Here is a 25750-nt window from a genome sequence, read left to right as displayed (position 1 = left end):
TCTGTGCTGGGAGAAGAGCTGCAGCAAGCGGAGCCAGAGGAGCAGCCCAGGGAGCTGGAGGCAGAGCCGCAGCAGCACTGGGGCTGGAGGTGGGTGCAGTGAGCAGCGTGGGAGAGCGAGGGGGACCCTGGGCAGAAGGCCCAGTGCAAGGCGATGCCACCCATCAAGAGATCTTGCAGGCCAGACTTTCGGGGGTGGGGGGATCATATCCCCTACATGGGGGCTGACACTGGGAACAAGGGGCCTGTCACCTAGAGCACGTGGCCACTGCCAGAGCAAGTGTCCAGCCCGTGGTGTCCCTGCAGCACAGCCAGGGCCTGGGGAGGAGGCCTGGGACATGTGAGGGAGAGACTGTGACCTGCCCTGACACTCCAGAGACGCTGGTTGTGATCTCCCTGCGCCACAGAACAGGGTGACGTGTTTTCCTTTCCCATCTTTCCTTATGTTTTACATTGATTGCTGGGTAATAAATGGTGTTTGCTTGAAGCACATGCAATGAGGAGCGAGTCAGGGAAGTGCCCAGAGTGGAGACACTGCAGCCCTGTTCAAGTGATCATGACAAGATTGGGGGTCATCAAACCCCCCAGGATTCCTGGGCCCAGCCTTGTTGGCGTTACGAGGTCTCTGCCACAGAGGAGAGTAAAAGAGCGTCCTTGGGGTCAGGCAGCCTCTGGGTAAGAGCTCAGATCCTTTCTCCAGCCAATTGCACCAGGGTCGTGTATAAACCAGGGAAGTTCCCCACAATAGCCAGGCCTGAACCCCCTGTACACTTGTGCTCTGTCCTCATTGCTTCTCTGTCTCTCTTCCCCTCATCTCTGATGCTCCCCCTCTGGGCTTTCTCAGCACCTGGCCCCACAGCGCTTCCTGCCAGCCAGAGACTGCATGTTCCAGGCCTGCTCCTGTGGATGTGGCCTCTCTCCTGATTCCTGAGGAAAGGAATCTTTCCAGGAAATGGCCACAGCTTCTGGGAATCCTTGTGTGGCTGTGAACAGCACCAGGAATCATTTGGCTCCTGGCACACAAGGCAACTTAAAAGCTGAGTGCCCAGACAGGGCCTTGAACCCTGGATCCTCAGATTAAGAGCCTGATGTGCTACCAGGTGAGCTACCTGGGCTTGTTAAGAGCATCTTCACCGTTCAGCACAAGAGTGAGCAGGCAGGCAAAAGAGAGGCAAAAAAAGTCCCAGGAACCCCTCCTCTTTTTCTGCACAGCCACTGCCTGTCAGCAGGATTCCTCCTCCTCCTCCCTCCTGTGCCTCAGTGCGACTACATCTCCACACCTAGACAGCCGGTCCGTCCGCTGCACCCCAATCCCCCAGGCCTGAGCCTCCCTGTAAAAACCCTTCACCTAGACCCATAGAATTAAGTCTCACGTGTCACTGGGCACTCGACTTCTTGTGCCCAGAGAGTCTCGGCCCCCCTCAGCAGATGACCTGAGAAACACAATGTCGCCTTTTCCAAAGAAGTGCTTTTGAGGCGTTTTTCTCATGTTACCATGTGGCCTAATGGATAAGGTGTCTGAGTGTGGATCCAAAGACTGAGGGTTCGAGTCCCTTCGTGGTTGTGCTTGTGCAGTTTTACCTTTGGGCTGAACGTCCTGCTCCTTGCAGGGCTGGAACCTCTTCTTGGCCGCTCCGGCCAATGCTCTGGCTTCAGCTAGAGCCCCGGGAAGGAGTTGGGGGGTGGACGTCACAAAGGCTGGGACATGAGCCCCAGGTGCTTCCAGTCTCGCCTTTGCCATTCCTGACTTGCCAAAGAAAATGGGCGGCTGCCCAGGCTAGCGTGTGGAGCAGTTTCCCTCTTCCAAGTGTGCGCCTGTCCCTGTGCTTGAGGGGGTTGCTACATAGCGCCTTGGGAGCCTGGGTGTTTCTCTGCTTCTCGCCAGCTGGGGAAAAGCCTCTTGGGGTAAAATCTCCTGCCCCACTGCCAAAGTGAGCACCTGGAGTGGGAATGGTAAGAGGCCCCACCAGGGGGGTGGCCCTGCTTTCCTACCATCTTGTGATATTGGCCACAGAGCATCAGCAGCCGCCCCGCATGCTGGCGACCTTCAGTGGGGGTTTGGCATGGCAGGGAGCAGCCTGGCTGGGAGTTTTTGTGCCTGTCTGAAGGCCACACATAGGCATGGTCCTGCCCTCCTCTAGCCCTGACCTCAGTTGCTCTGTGGCTTTTAAGCCTTCCCTTGGAGCCATCAGCACCAGCCGCCTCTGCTCCAGGTGCCCAGAGGAGGAGAGGTGTTGCTGGGTCACTTTTACAGATGCCCCTTCCCTGGTACTGCCCTTGCTCAGCTGGGCAGAGGAGCTTCCATCCCCAATCCCTGCCTGTCACTGCCCAGCAGCTCTCTGGCACCATTCCTGAGGGCTGCCCTTCCTCACTCTCTTCCTGCCACATTGGGAAAGACAGCTCCCATCTCTCCTTGTTAAAGGTCAGGTGGGCCAACTAGGGGCAGAAGCCCATTCTATGTTTTCCTACTGCAGAGCCCAAGCTGAGGAACTCACCTTGGGTGCAGACACTGCTGTGCTCCCAGACAACAAGCCACCCCTGCACAAAGAGAGATTAAAGGGTCTGCCAAAGCCTGGGATTGAACCAAGGACTTCTAGATCTTCAGTCTAACACTCTCCCAACTGAAATACTTTGGCAGATACATGGTAGTATTTTGGCCTGTTGCTTCTCTGTCTGGGATGTTTTTGTCAGCAGTTGCACAGAAAAAGGACAGGAAAACGAACGGCTGCTCCACACCCCCACCGGAGGAACCCGACGCCCTTAGCTGTGGGGAGTAAGAAGTGGCTGTTGGCTGACAGGGCCTGTCACCCAGGAGCTGGAACAGCAGCTGCCGCCTCCCCCTCAGCTCCAGGCTGTGGGAAATGCTCATTGCCTGGCTGCATGGGCGGATGCTGCTCCGTGCTCTGGAGAGCGTCTGTATTGCTCTGTCAACCCCCCGTCTTCACTGAGCCAGTCTGGTAAGGTCCCAAGTGCCCCCTCCGGCCTGGCAACTGAGAGTCTGTGCAGACATCAGCCCCCCTGCCAGCCCCACAGGCAGCAGCAGCCCCAGCACCACAGGGGCACTCAATGCACTTCCTGTGGGGAAATGGCTCCTTGGCGTCCAGCTGCTAGAGTGAGAGCCAGGAGAGAGCAGTGTCTGGCTCACCGTGGGGGAGAGAAGAGACCTGGTGAGTGCCGAACTCCCTCAGCCTCCCCCGCAAGGCTGGTCACTTCTATTGTCACTGTAATACAGGGATCCAGGGTCTGGGACAAATCCCCCCTTTCCTCCCCAGGCCCTGCCCCCACTCCACCCCTTCCCCCAACCCCTGTCCCTCCCCCACCTCTTCCTGTCTCTGCTCCTCCCTCTCCCCGCCCAGCTCCTCCTGCACCCCACTGAACAGCTGATCGGTGCTGAAGGGGAAGAGGAGGAGCTTGTCAGCAAGGCCTGTAGGGGAGGGGGAGTTGGCTGCCAGTGGGCACTGAGCACCTATATTTTTCTCTCTTGGTTCTGCAGCCCCATAGCGTCGCTGACTTGGCTCCTTTCGCACTCTAGAGAGAGGAGCAGAACCAGGGCTATGGCTGATCTATGGGGCACCAGGTGAGTGGTAGAGGCTTCAGGTGCTGAGAGTTTGCCTGACCCCTCAGGGACACAGTGTGAGGTGGTGTCCCAGGGATCTCTATGAAAGGAGCAGAACAGGATTTACTTGGGGTGGGGAGACAATTGAGAATGTCTCAGGGGGTTGTACATAGGTATTCCCCGGGTAAGAGACTGGCTACAGCACAGGCCTTGCTCTGAGCAGGATTCGAACCTGCACAGGGGAACCCTATTGGATTTCAACTCCAACGTCTTAACCACTCGGCCATCACAGCTGTGAGCACAAAACTGCCCCAATGCCAGAGAAACTGGTAAATAATCCCAATGGCCAGGTGTGAAGTCATCTGAACTAGAGAATTCTCACCGCAAACCTGGCTCCCAAAGCACAGGGGGGATTTGGGGTTTGTTCTGTTTGCTTAGCCAGGTGCCACAGGAGTCTTTGCTGCTTTTACAAATCCAGACTAACACAGCTACCCCTCTGATACTCCTAGTGACGCTCTCCAATGCATCCCCATCCTCCACCCACCTTGAGCTACATAGGAGCGGATCATTATTATCCCTACTTGAAAGAGGGAGAAGCCAAGGCTGAGAAAGGAGAATTGACTTGTCTTAGGTCACACAGCCAGCCAGTGGCAGAGTTGGGAATAGGACCCAAGAGCCCTGATTTTCATACTAACCATCAGATCGTAAATTTCAAACACTGAATGACCTGAATAAAGTGCTCTCAGATGAGCTCCAGACCAACAACAGTGCACAGTAATTATTCAGCAAGTATTTGAGGAGAACTGCAATGTTAGAGAGAATCATGAACTGCTCAGGGACAATTAATGCAGCAAAATTTGTCAACATATAACAGGTTATGACTTATTTCCTTGGTCTTAAAAGAGAACAACAAGGACCTGAGTCTCCTCCCTGTCAATAACCCCCTGCTCAGCCAATCAGGGTAGAGACTGAGGACGGGAGGCTGAGGGTTCTCACCAGAGAGACCAAAGGATGGCCCAGGTCACCAGTGGGGATCACTGCCCGAGCACTATTTCAGCCCCACATTTTTGGGTGGACCTCCCACAATGGGAGCTGCCGAGCACTCCCCCGCAACACACACACACACACACACACACACACACACACACACACAGAGCTCCTGGTGTTCAGAGGGGAACAGGTGAAAGAACAAAAGAAGCAAGAGACAAAGAGAAAGGAGGAAGGGATGGATGGAGGAAAAGGCGAAACAAAAAGGACAAACCCTAATGACCCCAGTGATTTTAAGGGAAAAAATCCCAGGTGCAGAATAAAATTCTGCCTCCTTAAGCTCGTGTTTTCCATGCCTAGAATTCAACTGTCACCAGATGGATCAGACTGAACAGGTTTCAAATTTCGAGGAGGCTCTTACCTTCTAAACAGGGATGGCTGTTTTCTAGTAAAATCAGGCAAAGGGAAGGAGAAAACTCGAAAGAGGTTCCTCCTGGAGCTCACGTACGTGAACCTGAACACTCTCTCAGTCCTGAAAGAGAGACCTCGAGAAGGAGACTTGCTGAAGCAAAGCCACAGGGGTCTCTGAGGTTTCCCTGGCCGCTCACTCCTGTCCTGCCTGGCTGATGTCAGCATCTCTCTGTGAGGTCACCACCCCCCCACTACCTTTGACTAATAGTCTGAGGTCCTGCAAAAAGCCTTTGTGATGTCACTGCCACACCCCTCCCTTGCTGTGCTAATGTCCTGCCCCTGGCCAGGCACTTTGGAGGTTTGAGCTACTCCCTTGGATCACCCCACTCAAGGAGCGTTCGTTCTAGGCAGCAAGCCAGCTAGACAGGAAAACGTCAGACGCTGCTCCCAATGCTACACTCAGTTTTTCAGAAAGTAGTCGACTTTATTGCCAGGAGAGACCATTAGAGCATCTAATCTGACCCCCTGCATATCACAGGCCTCCTGTATGACACAATAGCTACTTTTGGAGCAAACACATTCCAGAAAGGCAGCTAAGATTAGAAATCACATCAGGACATGGCGAATCCACCACTTTCCTTGGGAGATTGTTCCTGTGGTGAATCATCCTCGGTGTTGACTATTTGTGCCTTAATTGTAATATGAATTTGTCTCTTTTCACCTTCCAGCCATTGGGGCTTGTTATGCCTTTCTCTGCTAGATTCAAGAGCCCTTTAATATCCAATCTTTTCTCTCCAATATGGCACTTCAACACTTCAGTGAAGTCACCTTTCAATCTTCTTTTGATAAGCTAAACAGGTTGAGCTTGTTCAATAGCTCACTAGAAGGCATTTTATACCAGCCCTCAGAACATTTATTGGCTCTTTGGTCATCAGATTCCTGAACTGCAGCTGGATGTGGCTCTTGTTCTTCTGATCATTTTGGGAAAGCGGCCCCATCATGCTGCATAGCTAGGCAAAGTAGGTGTGTCTGTGCAAACACGATCTGTTCCTGAAGTCTTTCCCCCAGCTCCTCACTAGATGTGAGGGGGGAGCTCATTCAGCCTCTGCTTCCGCTTAGTGTTTAGAAACTCCTTTTTGTCCCTATCTCTGCTAGCCTTAGATTTCGCCTCCTGGCTGCTTTGTGACAGCTCAGATGAGGTGGCTGAGTGGTTAAGGTGATGGACTGCTAATCCATTGTGCTCTGCATGCATGGGTTCAAATCCCATCCTCATCGGATGCATTTAGTCATTACTCCTCCTTTGTAGACAACCATGTCCCCCTTTGGTACAATGTTGCTTCTTGCAAACAAAAACCTTCTCAGAAACTCAGAACTCTCTTGCTTTAAATAAAATGTCTAAATTCCAGATTTCTTAAAAAAAGAAAAATTTTCTAGTCCTGTATTTCTTAATTTTTATCTCAAAAGGGAACATCCTCGTCATTTCCTCCAAACACCCTGGGACCTGCCCAAATTATTAAAATACCCTCAACCCGAGCAAGGCCAGAGCAGTGAACCAGAGCTAGTGTCTAGGCCAAGCTGTTCTGAAGGAGGCAACTCAAACATTTTCTCCCTGCTTCCCTTGGCAAGGTCTGACTGAGAAAACAAAATTCCCCAAACTGAAAAACCAATACTAATCTGTTTGGGGAGAGTTTGAAAGTATTATTGTTATTATTCTCTTCTGATTTCTGAATCAGTTCAGTTCAGTCTTTGTCCTCCAGGTGTGTTTCCAGCTAAAACCACATTGAGGGTACTGGACCACTGACCTATCAGCTCTTAACACCCAAACTTTCAGTAACTCTATTATCAGTGCCTGCAAGTGTAATTTAAACCATAGGTCCATCTAACTCTGAATCTTGTCTTCTGACAGTAGCCCATACCAGGTGCCCCAAAAGCCACTCACCAAGGTACCACTGGGAGTTGAACCCAGGAACTCTTGTTTACAAAGCTGGTGCTTTAACGAGCCAAACCATGGTACCTGCTGTTATTTAAAGCAATGTGTTTGCCCATACCTGACTCTCTGCCAGTCCCCACTGGGCCCTGACAAGTGTTGCTTGTGTTTGGCTTCTGTAAAGCAGAGGAGCAGGTGAAGTTTTGCTCCCAAGGTGTGGGTGTGATTCTTTGGACAGGTCTACACTATGAAATTAGGTTGGTGTAATTACATTACTTAGGCTGGCAATGCAGTTCTATCAACCTAATCCCGGTGTAGATAGTGGCTCAGCTGTCAGAACTTTCTGGAGCTATGAAAGGGGAGGGGCCGAGCCTCTGTAGCAGGAATGCAGGGCAGGCGAGTTCACGGCAGGCATGGTGGGATACTGGTGGAGGCCAGTTATGGTGATATAATGACCAGCAGCATTTACACTGACAATTTGTCACTTTAAGTTTGCTGCAAAAAGCTCTAGGCCTCTCGTCAAGGTGGTTTTATTTTGTCACCAAAACAGGGCAATTTTGTCGCCAGACATGGCATTGCAGTGTGTGCACCAGCCAAAAACTGCCGACCGAGGGAGCGTTGTGTGTTTTTCACACACCTGAGCAATATAATGATGCTGAAGTAACCTTGTAGTGCAGACCTGGCCAAAGATTCACACACACAAACACACACACAGCTTGCAAGGAAAACCTCACCTGCTCCTCTGCTTTGCAGAATCCAAACACAAGCAAAGCTTTTCAGGCCCCAGTGGGGATGACAGGGAGTCAGGTGTGGGCAGACACTGTGTTGTTGCCACAGGCAGGCACCATGGCTTAGCTGGCTAAAGCGCCTGCCTTGTAAACAGGAGATGCTGGGTTCAATTCCCAGTGGTGCCTTGTTGACTAACTCTTGGGCAACCTGGTGTTGGCTACTGTGGGAGGACAAAACACCGAGCTCTTTGGTCCAGCCTAGTATAGTTGTTTAAATTATACTCACAGGCACAGATAACAGAATTACTGAAAGTTTGGGAGTTAAGAGCTGATAGGTCAGTGTTCCAGCCTGTCACAGATGATCCTGCTTCCTCTGGGACAGGGTCAGGTCTGGGCTCTCACACCAAATGGCTCGTTGTGGCTGCCAGAACCTGTGGGCAGCTCATTTAGTTTGCACCGAGGGTTGAGTCCTGCTTTGTGCACCGTGTGCGAGAATGAAAATCCTAAACCGCCCTTTGAAATAACGAATGCAGCAGGACGTGTTATTGTCCCTGCCCCAAAGCAGACAGACCAATGGAGAAATGCCATTGAGTCCAGGGTAACACTCCACTGCCATTTTACCTTGTTTGCTTCCTAAACTCCCTCCCACCCTTGAGGGCTCCCAGAACCCGGTATTGAGCCTGAGCCAAGATGTCTACGCTGCAAATTTACCACCCCACGGCCCTAGCCTGGGAGCCTGCACTGGCACGGGACAGCGCTGGGTGTTTCATTGCAGTGTGGACATAGCCTAGCATTATGTCTACACTGCCATTAACACACCCAAGTCACTATTCTCCACAGAAGGACCTGGTCTGTTCCATGATGGCAGCCCAGCCTGGGTGAGTCAAAGTCTCTTTTTATACAGCCACGCCCCAGAGATCTTGACTAGGGGGGAGAGAGACACCCACCCACCAGAGATCCTTAATGGTCTGGGGTGCACCCACACACCAGGGATTCTTATGGGTGGGAGGAATGGAGACAGCCAGACACACTGAGATCACTTCCTCCCAGGAGCCGGGCCAGACAGGGAGACACAGTCCCCCTTTACAGATCTGCCAGACAACCTTCCTCCCACTCCCTCCACACAATGTTCTTATTTGGAGGTGAAGCCAGGGAAATCACATGGAGGATTCTTATCTGGGGAACTGGGGGGACCCACTTACCACCAGAGATTCTTAAGGGCAGGAGGAACAGGGACTCCCACCTCTGTAGCATGGGGGTGGGTCACCTGCTGGGCTCATCTGGGCATATTTCACCTCGTCAGCTCCCTACCATTGCCTTGGGGGCCCCTTGTTCGCTGCCTCTGGTACCCAGTTTAGCCTCCTTCCCGAGGGCTGAAACGCTTTGATCTATCTAAGGTCTGTGGGATCAATACGTGTCATGGTGTAATTCTGTGTTATTCGGGGGTCAGACTAGCTGAGCTAATGGCCCCTTCTGCCCTTAAACGCCATGAAAACATTTCCCTGGTTTCTCCTTGCGCCTGACAGACACCACGGTGAGGGGCCCAAGAGAAGATCCTGGACACAGCGCTCTGGCTCTTACGTTACTTGGGGACGTCAGCGCTTTCCTAGCAAAGCTGCTGCTAAAGCGCTGGATTTGGGGAACGGTTCGGCTCCGATTCAGAGATCTGCCTGCGGGGTGTGAACCTGCCACGAGGAGTGGGAAACGCAACCAGCAACGGGAGGCGTTGGCTGAGCTCCGGGCTGCCCCCGTGTGGCCAAAGCTTAGAACTGAGCAGCGGAGTTTAAAGCTGGCGCTGGGAGGGACCTGAACACGCGCGGCACGAAGGCTCCTGCGTGTAACGCTTGTTGGGTGGGCAGCTGATTGTAGCTGATTGCCGGAGTTCAGGGCTGCACCCCGGGGTGCTGAGCAGGAGTCTGTGTGCAGGTTGGCCTCGCTATGCTGGTTTCTGGGAAGTTTGGGGTCGCCACTTCCCCTAGAGAGAGGGGAGCCAGGTCAGCCCAGGAAGGGAGGCCTGCAAAACTCTGGTAGCAATTAGCAGTGGAACTACCCCTGTGAAGAGCCGCTGCAGCCCCGCCAGGGAGAGCCGGTCTCTCTTTATGCAGCCCCCCCCCCCAATTCCTCAGGACAAGGGTTTTGAGGATTGTTTGGAAAATGAGCCTTTGCTGACAAGGTTTGTCTCTGTTCATATTTCACCTTCAGGTGTTATGTTGAGGGATCTTTAGTGTATTTTTGGGAGGTTAATAACTATCTCCTCAACTTTATTTACTCAACTTAAAAATTGGTCATTTGATTTTTGCATCTCCCTGTGAAAATACAACTGACGTGTGGCTTTCTACAGGGGGTCATGATGTTAAAGTTAAGGAATTCAGTCTCTGTACTTCTGGGGGGGTGGGTTGCTTTTTTACAGCTGCCTCAGGGCCAGGCACACCGGGCTGTTAGCTGCACCCACTGTCCTTGCCAGGGGCCCCTGCTGAACCCTGGGCGGCTGCACTGCCATGCTGGGGTGACTCTGCAGGTGGAGAAGCTGCTGTGGAGCAATGTAGAGCAGGTGCAGGAAGCAGACGGGGTCACTATTCTCATTCTGAACTGCACAGTTTTCCAAATTTGGGACTAGATTCATAGATTCATAGACTTAAGGTCAGAAGAGACCATTATGATCATCTAGTCTGACCTCCTGCACAATGCAGGCCACAGAATCTCACTCACCCACTCCTGTAACAAACCCCTAACCTATGTCTGAGTTATTGAAGTCCTCAAATTGTGGCTTAAAGACCTCAAGGTGCAGGGAATCCTCCAGCAAGTGACCCGTGCCCCACGCGGCAGAGGAAAGCGAATGTCCGAGAACAATTCTAGGGGAAGGTGAACGCAGAGCAATGACACTGGAGATGCCCAGACCTCCAATAGGGGCAATGTGGAAATTAATAATGGGAAGATCATTTGTGAAATTAGTCGTCACTGACAAGATTTGTCTCTGTTCCTATTTCACGCTATGGTGTTAGTTAGAGGAATCAGTACAGATTTTTACTATATTAATTAAACACTTAATTTTATTTAATCAAGCCAAAAACTTAGTATCACTTATTTTTTCTCTGTCCTAGCAAGAATGAATTGAATTTTGTGACTTTCTGGAAAGTGCAGCGAGATTAAATGTGGGAAATTCAGTCTCTGTGTTTGTGAGCTGATGTTTTCCTCTCACAGGTCAGTGCCTGCACTGAAATACCCAGAGGGATCTAAGGGCTGGTGTACGCTGGGCACTGAACTGGCAAAGCGATGTCTCCCAGGGTGTGACCCCCCACACAAACTCATAGAGTTAAGGTGACCTAATCCTGGGTTAGTTAGTGCTAAAGAAAAGGAAGAATTGTTCTGTCCATGCAGCTATTAGAGGGATGGGAAAATCCCTCCAGTCACTGTCTACTCCAAAGTGCTATAGCAGTGCCCCAGCAGCATTTTAAGTGTAGACAGAGTGAAATTAGATTTATCTCCAGTTCGCACTGTGGATGCTCAGGCACTAAAGCCTGGTCTACACTAGGCGTTTAAATCGGTTTTAGGAGCGTAAAACCGATTTAACGCCAAAACCGTCCACACTAGGAGGCACCTTATATCGATTTTAATGGCTCTTTAAACCGGTTTCTGTACTCCTCCCTAACGAGAGGAGTAACGCTAGTATCGGTATTAACATATCGGATTAGGGTTAGTGTGGACGCTGATCGACGGTATTGGCCTCCGGGAGCTATCCCACAGTGCACCAGTGACCACTCTGGACCGCAATCTGAACTCGGATGCAGTGGTCAGGTAAACAGGAAAAGCCCCGCGAACTTTTGAATATTTCCTGTTTGCCCAGCGTGGAGCTCCGATCAGCACGGGTGGCGATGCAGTCCGAAATCAAAATAAAAAAAGAGCTCCCGCATGGACCATGCGGATGTGATCGCTGTAAGGGCAGGCAAATCCGTTCTATCAGCGCTCCGTTACAGAAGATGAAATTCAGAATCCTTTTTTAAAAATCTCCAGACAGACGCCATAGCAGGGACTCAGCGCACTGCAGCGTGACAAGCGTAACGGAAAGCCAAAGAATCAAATGGATGCGCATGGACTGGAGGACTGAAGCTATCCTACAGTTCCTGCAGCCTCCGAAAATTATTTGCATTCTTGGCTGAGCTCCAAATGCTTCTAGGGTCAAACACAGTGTCCGCGGGTCAGGGCATAGCTTGGCAATCTACTCACCCACCCCCCACCCACCCCCAGAAGCGAAAGGTAAAACAATCCTCTGACTCTTTTACATGTCACCCTATCTTTACTGAATGCTGCAGATAGACGCGATAGTGCAGCACTCAACACCAACATCCTTGCTCCCCCCCCCCCCGCCATGGGCGGCTGATGGTACAATACGATGGAAATCCATCCTCATCATCAGCCTCAGCTGATGGTACAAAAAGATGGAAATCCATCCTCATCATCAGCCTCAGCTGATGGTACAAAAGGATTGGTAACCGTCCTTGTCATCAGCCTATTGGCCCTAATTTTTTCTGGTGGATGAATGGTGCAATATGGCTGGTAACCATCCTCATCATAGCAACAGGGGGCTGAGCTCCATCAGCCCCCACTCTTCATGTGTAAAGAAAAGATTCAGTTGCCCCTGGACTAGCAGTGGGATGCTGGGCTTCTCTTCTACACACTGCTTAATGTCCTGTCTGGACTATCATAGCAGCTGGAGGCTGCCTTCCACTCATTTCTCACTAACAAGTCAGTGTGTCTTATTCCTGCATTCTTTATTAATTCATCACACAAGTGGGGGGACAATGCTACGGTAGCCAAGAAAGGCTGGGGGAAGAACGGAATCAACAGGTGGGGTTGTTACAGGAGCACCCCCTGTGAATAGCATACAGATAATAATTTCTGCAGGCTCTGACACAGAGCAGCTGTGCTCTCTGGTTCTATGATACGGTGGTTCTCTAGCACACTTGCCTATATTAGGCAACACTGATTCTATTTTTAGATACCAAAAAGGAGGGATTGACTCAGGGAGTCATTCCCAATTTTTGCTTTTGCGCCCCTGGCTGATCGGCCAGGGGCACTTATGACAGCAGCTAATGGTACAAAAGGATGGAAGGTGCAATATGGCTAGTAACCAATCTTGGCTTTTGCGCCCCTGGCTGATTGGCCAGGGGCACTAGCAGCAAATGGTACAAAAGGACTGGTAGCCATGATCATCCTCAGTTCCAATTTATGGAAGGGTTTGGATGGTGCAATATGGCTAGTAACCATCTCTGCTGTCATGCAAAAGCAAAAGCATGCTTCTGTGTAGCGCTGCTGAATCGCCTCTGTGAGCGGCATCTAGTACACATACGGTGAGAGTCACAAACGGCAAAACAAGCTCCATGATTGCCATGCTATGGCATCTGCCAGGGCAATCCAGGGGAAAAAGGCGCGAAATGCTTGTCTGCCGTTGCTTTCCCAGACGAAGGAGTGACTGACGACATTTACCCAGAACCACCCGCGACAATGATTTTTGCCCCATCAGGCACTGGGATCTCAACCCGGAAGTTCCAAGGGGCGGGGGAGGCTGCGGGAACTATGGGATAGCTAGGGAATAGCTACCCACAGTGCAACGCTCCAGAAATCGACGCTAGCCACGGACCATGGACGCACACCACCGATTTAATGTGCTTAGTATGGCCGCGCTCCACCCGATTTTATAAATTCTGTTTTACAAAACCGGTTTATGCAAATCTGGAATAATCCCGTAGTGTAGACGTACCCTAACACTGCAATAATAACAACAGCAGCACAGTGCTTGCGTAGTTGGCAGGATTTGAACCTGCGCAGGGAGACCCCAATGGATTTCTAGCCCATCGCCTTAACCACTCGGCCACAACTACTTGATATGCATCCATTTCACTGCATGATGATTTTGTTCTCACTGAATTGTCACTTCAAATTGTTTGCTCAGACCAGCTTCCCCAGCACACTCACGGCTGCGCATCAGTGTAAGTGTGTCCTTGGGTGAACAGTGAGAATTCCTGCCCATTTCCCTTCCGTCTGGAGCAGCATGAGAGTGTGTTTGTGTGAACGACCTTGCAGTAGATTGTTGTTCATTCCCCACTCTGACAATTCAGACAGTCCCTTTCCCATTCAAATCTCCAGCACATTGTTCCAATAGCAGGGGGCAGGATTTCTCTGGGGCACTGAGGGCTGGTGCGTGAACTCAGCCTTGCATTCCACCCTTGATGTTTCATGGACTAACAACAGCAGCAGAAAGAAAGAGCTGAGCCAATATCTCCCTGGCAGGAATGCAGGTGCCACGTCCCCTCTGTCTGACCATCGCCATTGCAGGAGAGAAGGGTTCACTGGAATCGAATGCCCTGGCTCAGACCAGAGACACAGGGAGGTTTTGCTTTTTATGGATCTGTGCAAAGGAAATTTTGTCTCTGTGTGAAACTGAGGCAGGAAATGAAACGTCCACATGGTGGCCCAATGCTCTATGGAATGTGGGTGAAGGACTCGGGCTGAGAAATGATTTAACAGGGGTTTGTTTCAATTTATTGCCCTGATTAAAATCTATGACTAAAAGGCAGCCACTGTTGTTAGTACTTGTACCTGTGTAGGGACACCCCAGTGGGTGTCAAGTCCATTGCCTTCACCAGGGGCAGTTGATTATTTTACAAATTTCTTGGTCAAGGCCCGGACTCCAGAGAAAACAATACACTGCTGATAAGAAGAAGTACATCAAAAGATTTTGCAGCCACCATGGGCATAACTATGATGTGTCGTGTTTCACTCTTTATACCTGGCGCCACCTCCTTTCCCTTTAGCCTTGTAGTTGACTAAGGGCAAAGCTGAACATCTCCTCAGATACCAGGGAGTGTTTATGTCCATTGCTGCTACACAGGTGTTTGATGTTGCTGCTTTCAGTCCTCTGGCTCTGCTGGGATAAGGAACAATTGAGGCTGTCACTGAACTGAAGGAGGAAGATCAGATTTTGACAGGGAGAGGGACGCCTCCTCTTAAAGGTGTTTGTCTGGCTGGCAGTCCTGGTTCCCAGGTCTCGCCTGTGGGGCTCCAGCAGTTTTGGGACCAGGTCACTCCCTTGGCCCCACCTGCCGCTCCCAGGCGCTCCCCTCCAGGGGCCATATCAGTGCAGCGGAGCTGAGCAGCGTCTGCCTGCTCGCTCCAGTGGCTGCCGGCCCCTCTCCATGGCAGGGCAGGGTGGGGCTGTGCCTCCGCGCGCTGCCCCTGCCTGATCACCCCTGTGGCCAATGGGATGCTGTGGGGGTGATGCCTGGGGGCAGCAGCATGTGGAGGCCCCCCAGCTCGCCCCGCCTTAGAGCCCCAGGTAAGCGCCACACCCCTGACCCCCTTCCTGAGCCTGCACCCCCACCCCCTCCTCATATACTCACTCCCACCCCCAAACTCCCTCCCAGAGCCTGCACCCCAATCCCCAGCCCCAACCCAGGGCCTGCACCCTAGACCTCCTCCCCCCACCCAAACTCCCTCCCAGAGCCTTAGGCAGGTGAGGGGCGGAGTTTTGGGGGGCGGGTTCTGGGCAGTATGAGTAACATTATTGGCCCACTGGGAGGACTGCAGGACTGGCCCTGGCCCTAAGGTAAATTGTGGTTGAGACTCTGCTTTAAGGGATTGGAGCAATGCTGGAGAGACTGACGGGCAGGGAGCTGGGGAGCTGTGTGTGCTCCAGGGAGAGTTGTTGTTGTGCTCTGGTGACACAGAGCGGGGGTGGGGAGTTTGTAAGCTGTGGTGTTTTTATAGAGATAACGTTTACTAACCCCCAGGTTAAAAACTGTTCCTGCTCTGGGCTATACAGGACACTCTCTGTTGTGAGTGTAGGTCAGTGAGTGAATGTTTCCCTGCAGGATAATAGGTTCCTACTTCCAAGCCAAATGATTCCCTTTAAAAACTTTTTCAAATGAAAATCGATTTCCAGACCCATCTCCAGTATGTTCAGGAGTTCGCTGAATGGGGGCAGGGGGCTTGAAAAGAATTTAAACTCTCAGCATTTTCCTGTGCAAATGAATAAAGACCTAGCAGAGCTGTCCAGCAGCTGAAATCAGTTCCAGTCCTCGGCGTCTCTAAGAGGGACACTCGGTAGCTGAGGCATGTGGGACACCTCTGTGGTGAGGACAGGTGAAAAAATGCTGGATTCAGTGAAAGCTGAGACCATAGGAGAGGAAGGTGAACGGCGGCACCACACAGGGTCATAACACTCAGACACGGGGCTTCGCTGTCACTGCCCCTGTGTTTTCCATCATTTCTATCCTAAGGAACACACCCTTCCCCTCCCCCCACACTGTCACACACAATCTTCTCCCCTTGAGCCCCATCCCACCCCTACCCCTCTCCCCCACACACGCCATGGGACACAGCCTCTCGGTGACTCACCCAGATGGGGGCTTGTCTCTGCATCTCCCCAACAGGGGAGCAGAGAGCCGAAAGGGCCACAGGAGACCAATGGAGCTAGGAAGGGATAGAAAAGACTTCCCCTCCCTTCAGTCCCGTTAATCTCACCCATGAGACATTCCAGCCCCGGGTGGGCTCAAAGCACCAACCTTCCCCTCAGCAACGGAAGGGGGAACCAGCTCTATCACATGGAAGGAGGCTCCCCACCTCTGCTGCTGCCATCCTGCAGCCTTTAATATGGATTTGTTTTAGCTAATGCACCCCCCCCCCGCAACTCTGCTAATCCATCCATGAAACATGGAGACAAGCCCCTGGAAAGAGGGTCTAGTGGTGCAATGGGTTAGTGCCCAGTACTTACAGAGCAGTGCTGAGTGGAGTCATGCTGAACTTGTGAGTTTAAACCTCAGCTACAGCACTAATTTCCTTTAAGCAAATGGCTTCTGCCAATCATTTTGCCCTGCAGAAAATACAGTCGCAGCTCAGAAGACACCAAGGTCCCCTTGCTTTACAGAGAGCAGGGCAGATTCCACAGATCTACCAGGCTCTGCTCTCCACCAGCCGCCTGTGTTAGAAGGAGTCGAGCAGAGCCCAGAGCACTGCCCCCGACTCCCCCTCAGTCTTTGCTCCCCAAACCACCTGTGTGCTCACCCTCTTCGCTGTGAGACTCAAACCCTGCCTGGCTTTCTGTATGTTGGGGTTTTTTTTTTGTCTGTCGTGTTGATGTGCATGTGGGTCCTGTGTGATTTTTGTAGATGCCTTGCATAGTTTTGTGTGAATGCATGGGTGTCTGTATGACTTTTGCATGCAGATTGTTTTTTGCTAAGTATTGTTTTGGTATGTGGTTTTTGTGCTTTCCTGTTGTGGGCTTTTGCTGTATTTTTTTGGTTTGGATTTGTTCTGTTTTGTGTGGCTTTCCCTTATGTGTATATGGCTCTGTGTGCTGTGTGGGTTTGGTTTTTGTTTATGTCTGTGTGGGCCTGTGCAGTCTGTGATGGTCTCTTTCTCTCTATTTGTCTCTCTGTTTGTATCTTCATGTGTAAATTCACTGGAACTTTTCAAACTCTCCACAGCTTTGCCAATTTTCACCAGGAATTTTACTCATTAACAAATTCTCACTTGTTCCCTACCAGTTGGTGACCATTGCCCCAGGGGCCTGTCAGTCTCAGGGTCCTGATTTCCCATTGACCCTTCCCCCTTCTATTGGGACTGGGAACTAGCCAACCCAAAAAAATCCCACTCAGTTTTAGTAAAGGGCCAACAGTCCCTTACACAAGCTGGGCCTGTGAGGGAGGGAGAGCTCAGTGGTTTGAGTATTGGCCTGCTAAACCCAGGTGTGTGAGCTCAGTCCTTGAGATGAGCCATTTAGGGATCTGGGATAAAAATCTGTCTGCGGATTGGCCCTGCTTTGAGCAGGGGGTTGGACTAGATACCTCCTGAGGTCCCTTCCAATCCTGGTATTCTATGATAGGGTCACCAATGTTCAGAGAAACTAGCACAAGCTGGGCCCATGGTGTAATGGTTGGCATGCTGGAATCTGAGTTCAAATCTCAGTGGGACCTTATGGTAAATCCCTGGAGATCCAAGCGCTTTCCTATCTCCAGCTGTATAAAAATGAGTTGTTTACCTTTTGCTGAGTGACTTATACCCACTGGAGCCAGGTCTTTGGTTGGAATGGGGTCTAGAAGTGGCTATGGTTTGACTGGGTGTTTGGGATTTCTGATGCCCACAAGTTTGGCCCTTGTGCTTTCTACCACACTTTTCCTCTTGCCCACATGGCGCTTGAAGAAAGGAGTGTCAGGGCCAGGTTTCATAGTCATGGAAAGGCAGGAGGGAGGAAGAGCCCCAGAGCCCTCACCCCCGTGCCCCAGCCCAGAGCTTCCTCCCACACCTGGAACTCCTCATCCCTGCCCTCACCCCAGAGCCCTCACCCCGTCCTGGACCCCAACCCCCTGTCTCAACCCACAGCCCCCTCCTGCACTCTGAATCCCTCGGCCCCACCCTGCAGCCTGGAGCCCCCTCCTCCACCCCAAACCCCTCATCTCCCCACAGCTCCCACAGGCAGACCCTGGAGCTCCCAGCAGCCATGGGTGGCCGGGGAGCCCCCACAGCCCCAGCCCACTGCCTATGGACCCTGCAGCTCCTACGAGTGGACCCCAGAGCTCCCAGCCGCTGTGAGCGGACCCAGGATTTCCCAACAGGCCTTGATGGCGGGAGGACCCTGCAGCCCCACATCATTGCTAACAGACCCTGCAGTGCCGAAGCCCCGGGAGCTCCCGGCCGCCCCAGGCAGGAGAGGAGCCCCCAGCGCTCAGACACCGCAGGCAGAGCCCGGAGCTCCCAGTCACCGGGGCGGGGGGGTGAGGAGAAGCCGCAGCCCCCGGCCAGTGCAGGTGGCCCCGCAGCTCCCAGCCGCCGCGGGCGGGCGGACACCAGAGCCCCCAGCTGCCATCGGGACCCCGCGGCCCCAACGGGCAGGAACCGTCACCCCTCGACCGGCAGAAAACAGCCGCGCCCGGAAGCCCCTCGCGCCCTGTGACCCCCCCCGGCGCTGCGGCTTCTCGCCAGGCGGGAGGCGGCGCCGCTGCTGCGGTCTCGGTTCCTCCGCCCGGCAGCGGGACCCGCCCCGCGCGGCCTCGCGCCGCTTCTCACGGGCGGCGCTGAGCTCTGAGCGCACAAGGCCCTGGCGGCTCCGCCCCGCATCGCTGTAAGACAACGTCACCAATGGGAGCTGAGCCTGTCAGAAACGTCAGTTGGGGAGGGCCCAATGGGAGACCAGCTTTCAGAGACCCGCCCCACGCAAGGGCCAATGGGTGATTAGCTGTCAAAAAACACTAGGCAGGACAGCACCAGCCAACCAGGAACCGCCCCTCATCTCAAGCCCCCAAACAGTCCCCCCCCCCTGTCCTATGCCCCACAGCAGCAGCCAGCACCGGGTGGCTCGTGTCACACCCCACAGCAACCCCCAAAGCAGAGTCTCAATTCCCCTCCCCCACCACTGCTCTTCATTAGGTAATAAAAACCTCACCAAAAAAGAAAGGGAAGACACTTTCTGCTTCCTACAACCAAGCTTCTCCCGCAGCCCCTTCCCCATGTCTGGCCACACGCTCCCAGCTCAGGGTGACCACACACCCCGTCGGGGCAGGCTCTGCTCAGCCCGGCTCCCCACAGCCTGCACTAAACATGTGGGTCCCAACCCCAAAACTTACTCATATTTTACCCCAATGGCCCCAAACTGCCGCTTTTAATATGCAAATAAGGTGCTGCCACACTCAGGCCACACCCGAGCTCTGTCGTGGAGCCACCCAGCAGAGAACCAGGTGATATTTAAATTAGCCAGGACGCCGCTCAGTCATTTCCCTCTGCTCCCAACAGGTGGCGCCGGAGAGCTCCGAGCTCGCTCAATTCCCTTTCTCGCATCGGCTTCAGCCCCCGGGTTACAAACGCACCAACCGGGGAGCAGGAGTGCGGGACTGCTCCAGGGTGACCAGATGTCCCATGTTTAAAGGGACAGGCAGGTCCGGGAGGACTTTTTCTTATATAGGAGCCTATTACCCCCCCACCCCTGTCCCGTTTTCCACAGTTTCTTCAAGGTCACACTATGAGGCTGCTCTGCGGGGACGGACTTGCACACTTGGGAGCCATCAGCCGGATCTGCATGCCTGGGAAGCTGCGTCCCTCCAGAGGCGCTTGGGAAGCCAAAGGGGCCGTGGGTGAGTTTGTGATGAGGTGAGTGTGAAGTGTGGAAGGGGGAGGGTGGCAAGAGGAGGTTTTGAGAGGAAGAAAGGTGCTGCTGAGCTGGTAGGTGAGGGCAAGGTCCCAGGCGGGTGTTGTGTGAGGAGCGGTGTAGGCCCTGAAAGGCGTCCTGCTGGGCAAGGCCAGGTGAGGAGGGCCAGGGCTTTTCCCAGGGCTGTTGCTGCGGCCAAAGCCTTTGGGAAGCAGAAGAGGGCCGGGGTGCTGTTGCCTGCTGGGGCCCATGCGACGGTGTAGGTGTACGCTGACCATAGCTGGTCTGTGGGAGCTGGGGCCACTCACCGTGCCCCTTTCCTCGTTAGTATAGTGGTGAGTATCCCCGCCTGTCACGCGGGAGACCGGGGTTTGATTCACTGGCGGGGAAGGTGACCCCTTTTCAAGGGGGGAACAAAGAAATCCCTGGCCTGCCCACCCCATGCCTTCCATTCTCCTTCTACGGCCACTTCCCTTCGCACCCCGCACTGATGACTTTCACCTCCAGAGAGACAATTACCTCGCAAGGACACGCTCGCCCTAGCCAAAGCCTCTCCCTGGCCTTCCGCCCCCGGGCCCAGCTTCGGGGCTGGCACGTTTCAGAGCGGCAAAGGGAAATAGGCTGGCCAGGGGCATGAGGACAATGGCCCAGACAAACGGGGAGGGACCTGGTCCAGGGGTGGAGGAAGACAGAAAAAGGGACAGGCATGGGATTGGCTTCCTGTCTTTTTTCCTTTGCTCAGCATTTGACCTGTGACTGTAATGGGGAGACTTGAGAAAGACCTGTGGCCGCCGGCGAGGTAGGTGGCCGCCCCGAGAGCGCAGAGCTGAGCATTTTCTGCTGGGCTGCTGCCTGCTCGCCCAGCGCCTGGCCGTGATCGTATAGTGGTTAATACTCTGCGCCGTGGCCGCAGCAACCTCGGTTCGAATCCGGGTCATGGCATTGCTTTTTGGTGGGGAGGGGCTATCCTGCAGCACGCCTTGTGGTTTTTCCATCCTGGTGTTACAGAGATAGTGTACTTTCTTTCTTTCTTTTAATAAAATCCTTTTCTTTTTAGAACCTGATTGATTTTTTCCCTTGTTTGGATTTTCAGGGGAAGTGGAGGGGGAAAAGTGAATCCCTCTTTGTTTGATTCAAGGAGTTTGAATCAAGGTATCTTTCCCAACAACTAGGAGAGGGGGAAGAAGGTGGGGGAATGGTTTATTTCCCGTAGGGTTAAGAGTCAAGGAGTTTGGATCTGTGTTCCCCAGGGAAGGTTTGGGGGAACAGGGCGTGTGCTAGACACTGGAACGTCTAGAGGGTGGCAGCTTTACCAGATCTAAACTGGGATTTAAGTTGAGAGGGGCCCATGCAGGTCCCCATCTTGTGGATGCTAAAGTTCGAAGTGGGGAATAAACCTATGACGGGGCGATGCCCGCATACTCCGAGCCTGTTGACTAAGGGCTCCTGATGAGCGTGGTGGACGGGAGAGTCGGCCATCTGACTTTTGGCCTTGCTGCCCGTAGCGGTCAGGCCAAAAAATCAAAATCCATCCTTCCCAGGCCCACAGCCACCCAGGGGCTCCTCTGCACCATCTTGCCTCCACGAGTGCCGCACTCTGACCAGCTGAACCAGGCAAGCCACGGGAAACTTCTCAAGGTCTTCCCCTGGTGTGGGCTTGGATGTGAAAAGCACCTGGCCGTTCATCAGCTGTTGCAAGAAGTGTGCAGAGTAGGAGTAGCGATGGGGCTGTAGCTTTCCACAGCATCTCAATTTGGGCAGCTTTCCATTCCCCTTTTCTGTGTAATGTCCCTCCCATGGGTTTCACTTGCGGAGCTGTACGACTCTGGCAGGGTGGCCATTTAGAAATCTTTTCCTTGCTTTTCTTTTTCGCCTGGCCCCAGCGTTAGGACCGTTTGGGTGTTTCAGTGGGTGTGTTTTCCCATTTGGAGGCATTTGGAAGTTTGGAAGGGGAGCCGAAAGAGGAGTCTTTTTCACAAGCAAGTTGGCTTTCTGCACAGGTAGGGCCCTTGGCCGTAAAGCTTAGCTCCGTCAGTGCGTCTGCATGGGGTTCCTCCAGTGCCTCAAGAGCCCGTGCTAAACTCTCGGTGTGGGCGTTTGGCTTGCGCCAGTCAGAGTGCTGTGCCTGCGTCTTCCCAGGGCCGGCTCCCGTGAGGCGCGCATAACTTGGGAGGAAAGGGGTAGAAGAGAAAGCAAGTGAAGCTGACTTGGAGTGGTGGTGCCCCTGGGCGGAGTGGTCCTCCTGCTCCTTCCTGTCGGAGGGGTGGGCTTGGGGGGTCTGGCTGTGGGCGGTGGGAGGATGGTGTCCAGGGAAGTCCCAAAGGTCACCCTGCGCCGGCGGAGTGTGAAGCCTCTCCCCTAGGTTGGGGTGCCGAGTATTAAGCCTTCCTCTGTGGCTTGGGCTGAGGAGCGTGATCCGGCGTCGGGTACATTTGGGTGGAGCCGGCGGCCGGCAAGAATTCGGGCCATCAGGTCAACCGCCTGTGGACAATGGGGGCGAGCCGGCAGGCCTGCGATTTTGGCTTCGCTGGCGTGCAGCTCAAGCCTGGCCTCCTATGAGCCTGGAAGGCAGCTGGCCGGGCTCACCCGTCTCCAAGTTCCTTTCAGGCAGCAGGTGGAGCGAGGAGCCCAGGGAGGGGAGCCCAAGGAGGTGTCAGGAGCTTGGTGCTGCCCGGCGCCTGTGCCCAGCAGGGCTCTTGCCCGCTCCCAGCCCACCAGGTTTTGGCCTCTGCCACCCCTAGCAGTCAGCCAAAAGAGCAGAAGCCACCCTCTCCCTCCCGGAGTGGCCAGCATGGGGCTTGAACCCATGACCTTGGCGTTATTAGCACCAGGCTCTAAACAACTGAGCTAGCCGGCCGACGGCAAGCCCTGTCTTGCCTGACCCTTTTGGAAGGAGTCACTGGCTGGCGCGGGGAACGATGTGGCCTCCGTTATCGAATGGATGGATCGAGACACCACCTACCAATGTAGGGGAATTAGCTCAAGTGGTAGAGCGCTCGCTTTGCATGCGAGAGGCAGCGGGATCAATACCCGCATTCTCCAGCGGCAAGGCAGCTGCGGGGCTGTCTCTTGCCCTTCTTTTAGAAGCCATGGACAGTCAGCCGGCTCAGCTCCTCCAGTGGCCTCCATCCCTCTCCCTGCTTGGCCTCCCAGAAAGCCAGCCCTTGCGGAGCACAAAGCTCTTCCTCCCCGGCCCTTCTCCCCCTTGCGCTGACTGGGAGGCTGGAGACAGCTGGGGGAAGTTAGCTCAAATGGAAGAGCATGGGAGAAGTAGTCAGACCCATACACACATTCTCCAGCCTGCTCTGCTCTGCTCTGCTCTGCTGTGTTGGGCTCTAGTGGGGGACCTGCACCTTTCTTTCTGAGCTCTCACTGGAGCACAATCCCTTTCCTCCTCCCTCCCTGCTAGTCTACGCCAAGCTCATTGGCCGGGAGGGAGAGCCACTCAAATACAGAATTACTCACATCCCAGGGTCCATGAAGGGAATGAGGAGATGGGCGGGGTGGCACGCGATACCAGCTCAGCTGAGACCGTGAGACCTCACGGGCAGCCTCCTGATCTCAGGCAGCATGGCAGCCGTGGAGCAGAGCAGAGCACGCAGACAGCTTGGAGACAGCCAAAGCGGGGAAGGGCTGCGTTGGTCTGGAAGAGGGAGTCGGTGGCTGTCTATCCTGGCGGAGGCAGGGTCGCTTTGCTGTATGCTGGGCCAGGGGCCAGGGAGCCTGCTAGAGTTGCTGAGCTGGGTCTGTTTCTGGCTTTGCTTGGGTTAGAGGAAAGTGGTGAAGATAAGAACGGCCCTCGTGGGTGAGACCGATGGTCCATCTAGGCCACTATCCTGTCTTCTGACAGTAACCGATGCCAGGCGCTTCAGAGGCAATGGCCAGAGCAGGCAATCGTCAAGTGATCTATCCCTGCGTTGTCTTCTGAAGTTTGGTGCTTGTTTCAGGGGCTAACTCTCAGCCCAGACACACTCCAGGGAGGGAGCGTTGGTGTTTGTGCCAAGGAGCGTGGCTGGGACTCGGACCCCCTTCCCCAGCTCTGGGTAGCACGCCCCCCTCCCCCCCCATTTCAGGCTGTGTTCTGCTTAAGGCCACAGAGCCCTTGCCTTTTTTTGCCCGGTGCCTGAGAGTCAGGCCAGCTGTGGGGAATTAACTCAAGCGGCAGAGCGCTCGCTTTGCATGCAAGAGGTAGTGGGGGGCGATGCCCGCATTCTCTGAGCCTGTCGACTAAGGGCTCCTGATGAGCGTGGTGGACGGGAGAGCCGGCCATCAGACTTTTGGCCTTGCTGCCCGTAGCGGTCAGGCCGAAAAATCCAAAGCCACCCTCCCCAGGCCCACAGCCACCCAGGGGCTCCTCTGCACCATCTTGCCTGAGCCGGTGGAAGTGGAGCCTGGCACTGAGCTGATGCGCTGAGGGTTATTTGCACTGTGCTTTTCACATGGAGGTTAAAACACGGGGCACAGATCTTTGAGCACAACCCTCGTCCTGAGGAATGGGGGGGGCTGCATAAATAGAGACCGGCTCTCCCTGGCGGGGCTGCAGCGGCTCTTCACAGGGGCAGTCCCACTGCCAATTGGTACCAGAGTTTTGAAAGTCTTCTTTTCTGGCCTGGCTCCCCTCTCTTTAGGGAGACTGGCGACCCCAAACTTCCCAGAAACCATCATAGCAAGGCCAACCTGATCACAGACACCTGCTTAGCACCTGGAGGTGCAGCCCTGAACCCCGGCAATCAGCTACGCTCAGCTGCCCACCCAACAAGCGTTACACGCAGGAGCCTTCGTGCCCCGCGTGTTCCGGTCCCTCCCAGCGCCAGCTTTAAACTCCGCTGCTCAGTTCTAAGCTTTGGCCACACGGGGGCAGCCTGGAGCTCAGCCAATGCCTCCCGTTGCTGGTTGTGTTTCCCACTCCTCGTGGCAGGTTCACACCCCGCAGGCAGATCTCTGAATCGGAGCAGAACCGTTCCCCAAATCCAGCGCTTTAGCAGCAGCTTTGCTAGGAAAGCGCTGACGTCCCCAAGTAAGAGCCAGAGCGCTGTGTCCAGGAGCTTCTATCGGGCCCCTCACCGTGGTGTCTGTCAGGCGCAAGGAGAAACCAGGGAAATGTTTTCATGGCGTTTAAGGGCAGAAGGGGCCATTAGCTGAGCTAGTCTGACCCCCAAATAACACAGAATTACACCATGATACGTATTGATCCCACAGACCTTAGACAGATCAAAGCGTTTCAGCCCTCAGGAAGGAGGCCAAACTGGGTACCAGAGGCAGCGAACAAGGAGCCCCCAAGGCAATGGCAGGGAGCTGACGAGGTGAAATATGCCCCGATGATCCCAGCAGGCGACCCACCCCCATGCTGCAGAGGTGGGAATCCCTGTTCCTCCTGCCCTTAAGAATCTCTGGTGGTAAGTGGGTCCCCCCAGTTCCCCAGATAAGAATCCTCCATGTGGTTTCCCTGGCTTCACCTCCAGATAAGAACATTGTGTGGAGGGAGTGGGAGGAAGGTTGTCTGGCAGATATGTAAAGGGGGACTGTGTCTCCCTGTCTGGCCCAGGCTCCTGGGAGGAAGTGATCTCAGTGTGTCTGGCTGTCTCCATTCCTCCCACCCATAAGAATCCCTGGTGTGTGGGTGCACCCTAGACCATTAAGGATCTCTGGGGGGTGGGTGTCTCTCTCCCGCTAGTCAGGATCTCTGGGGCGTGCCTGTATAAAAAGACACTTTGACTCACCCAGGGCTGGGCTGCCATCATGGAACAGACCAGGTCCTTCTGTGGAGGGTTTGCGTTCCTCCAAGGACGTGATCCTAGTGTGTGTGGGTGTCCCTGTCCCTTCAACCCTTAACAATCCCTGGTGCGTGGGTGTGCTGGGCCCCATTATAATCCCCTCTGTCTTACCCCCCATGAGGGATCCGGTGGATGTGGGGGTTCTCCACGCTACTGGGGGTGTCTGGTGCCCCTGTCCCTCCTGGTAAATAGTGGAGTGTGTGGGTGTCCCCCAGCTCGTTAAGGATCCCTG

The 25750-nt window shown here is 53.9% G+C and overlaps 6 non-coding genes across 6 annotated transcripts; 3 read left to right on the top strand and 3 right to left on the bottom strand.

The window, feature by feature from the left end:
- Positions 1 to 3766: 3766 nt before the first annotated feature.
- TRNAS-UGA lies at positions 3767 to 3848 on the bottom strand. Its single transcript has one exon. It is a non-coding gene; the product is annotated as a tRNA-Ser (tRNA).
- A 2298-nt stretch (positions 3849 to 6146) lies between these two features.
- On the top strand, positions 6147 to 6228 carry TRNAS-GCU. Its single transcript has one exon. It is a non-coding gene; the product is annotated as a tRNA-Ser (tRNA).
- A 1492-nt stretch (positions 6229 to 7720) lies between these two features.
- On the top strand, positions 7721 to 7794 carry TRNAT-UGU. The gene has a single exon. It is a non-coding gene; the product is annotated as a tRNA-Thr (tRNA).
- Positions 7795 to 13405: 5611 nt separating this feature from the next.
- On the bottom strand, positions 13406 to 13487 carry TRNAS-AGA. Its single transcript has one exon. It is a non-coding gene; the product is annotated as a tRNA-Ser (tRNA).
- A 9040-nt stretch (positions 13488 to 22527) lies between these two features.
- TRNAI-AAU lies at positions 22528 to 22601 on the bottom strand. The gene has a single exon. It is a non-coding gene; the product is annotated as a tRNA-Ile (tRNA).
- Positions 22602 to 22713: 112 nt separating this feature from the next.
- Positions 22714 to 22786, top strand: TRNAA-UGC. Its single transcript has one exon. It is a non-coding gene; the product is annotated as a tRNA-Ala (tRNA).
- Positions 22787 to 25750: the final 2964 nt, after the last annotated feature.

The sequence above is a fragment of the Mauremys mutica genome, unplaced genomic scaffold (genome assembly GCF_020497125.1).
Source record: "Mauremys mutica isolate MM-2020 ecotype Southern unplaced genomic scaffold, ASM2049712v1 Super-Scaffold_100198, whole genome shotgun sequence".
In the NCBI taxonomy this organism is placed as follows: Eukaryota; Metazoa; Chordata; order Testudines; family Geoemydidae; genus Mauremys; species Mauremys mutica.
The sequence above is the reverse complement of the archived record's forward strand: the minus strand, read 5'-3'. Positions and strand labels throughout refer to the sequence as shown.